Genomic DNA, 1,861 nt, shown 5'->3' with positions numbered 1-1,861 from the left:
GCGGGCCCTTGGACTACGTAGGTTAACGAACGGGCACTTGGACTATGTAGGTAACCTAGTGGTCACTTGGATTGTCTAGGTTACCTAGCAGGCACTTGGACTATGAAGGTTAACTAGCGGGCTCTTGGTCTATGTAGGTTAACTAGCAGGCCCTTTGACTATGTAAGTTAACTAGAGGGCACTTGGACGATCCTGGTTAATTAGCGGGCACTTAAACTATCTAGGTTAACTAGCGGGCACTTGGACTATCTAGGTTACCTAACGGGCACTTGGACTATGTAGGTTCCCTAGCGGGCACTTGGAGCATGTGAGTTCCCTATCGGGCATTTGGACTATGTAAGTTACTAGCGGGCATTTGGACTATGTAGGTTACCTAACGGGCACTTGGCCTATGTAGGTTCCCTATCGGTCACTTGGACAATGTAGGTGACCTCGCCGGCACTTGGATTATATAGGTTAACAAGCGGTTCTGTGGACCATCTAGGTTACCTAGCGGGCACTTGGACTATCTAGGTTACTTAGCGGGCTCTTGAACTATGTACGTTCCCTAACGGGCACTTGGAGTATGTAGGTTCCCTAGCGGGCACTTGGACTATGTAGGTTCCTCAGCGGGCACTTGGACTATGTAGGTTCCCTATCGGGCACGTGGACTATGTAGGTTAACTAGCGGGCCCTTGGACTATCTAGGTTACCTAGCGGGCACTTGGATGATGCAAGTTCCCTAGCCAGCACTAAGACTATTGGTTCCCTAACGGGCACTTGGACTATGTAGGTTCCATAGCGGGCACTTGGACTTTGTAGGTTCTTTATCGGGCACTTGGACTATATAGGTTTCTATCGGGCACTTGGACTATGTAGGTTAACTAGCGGGCACGTGGACTATCAAGGTTACCTAGCGGGCACTTGGTCTATGTACATACCCTAGCGGGTACTAGGACTATGTATGTCCCCTAGAGGCACTTGGACTATCTGGGTTAACTAAAGGGCACTAGGACTATCTAATTTAACTAGCGGGTACTTGGTCTATGTAGGTCAACTAGCGGGCCCTTGGACATCTAGGTTAGCTAACGGGCACTTGGTCTGTCTAGGTTAACTAGCGGGCACTTGGACTATGTAGGTTAACTAGCTGGCACTTGGACTGTCTAGGTTACCTAGCGGGCACTTTGACTATATAGGTTCCCTAGAAGGCACTTGGACTATGTAGGTTACCTATCGGGCACTTTGACTATGTAGGTTAACTAGCTGGCACTTGGACTATCCAGGTTACGAGGCGGGCACTTGGACTATCTAGGTTAACGAACGGACACTCGGACTATGTAGGTAACCTAGCGGGCACTTGGACTCTCTAGGTTACCTAGCGGGCACTTGGACTATCTAGGTTAACGAACGGGCACTTGGACTATGTATGTTAGCTAACAGGCACTTTGACTATCTAGGTTAACTAATGGGCGCTTGGAGTATGTAGGTTCCCTAGCGTGTACCTGGACTGTCTAGGTTGACTAGCAGGCAATTGAACTGTCTAGATTACCTAGTGGGCACTTGGACTATGTAGTTTACCTAGCAGGCACATGGACTATGTAGGTTAATTAGTGGGTACTTGGATTATGTAGGTTCCCTAGCGGGCATTTGGACTATATAGATTACCTAGCGGGCACTTGAACTATCTAGGTTACCTAGCGGGTACTTGGATTATCTAGGTTAACTAGCGGGCATTTGTACTATCTAGGTTACCTAACGGGCACTTGGACTATGTAGGTTCCCTAGCGGGCACTTGGAGTATGTGAGTTCCCTATCGGGCACTTGGACTATGTAGGTTACTAGCGTGCATTTGGACTATGTAGGTTACCTTACGGGCACTTGG

The sequence above is a fragment of the Tenrec ecaudatus genome, unplaced genomic scaffold (genome assembly GCF_050624435.1).
Source record: "Tenrec ecaudatus isolate mTenEca1 unplaced genomic scaffold, mTenEca1.hap1 Scaffold_534, whole genome shotgun sequence".
Classification (NCBI taxonomy): domain Eukaryota; kingdom Metazoa; phylum Chordata; class Mammalia; order Afrosoricida; family Tenrecidae; genus Tenrec; species Tenrec ecaudatus.
The sequence above is the reverse complement of the archived record's forward strand: the minus strand, read 5'-3'. Positions refer to the sequence as shown.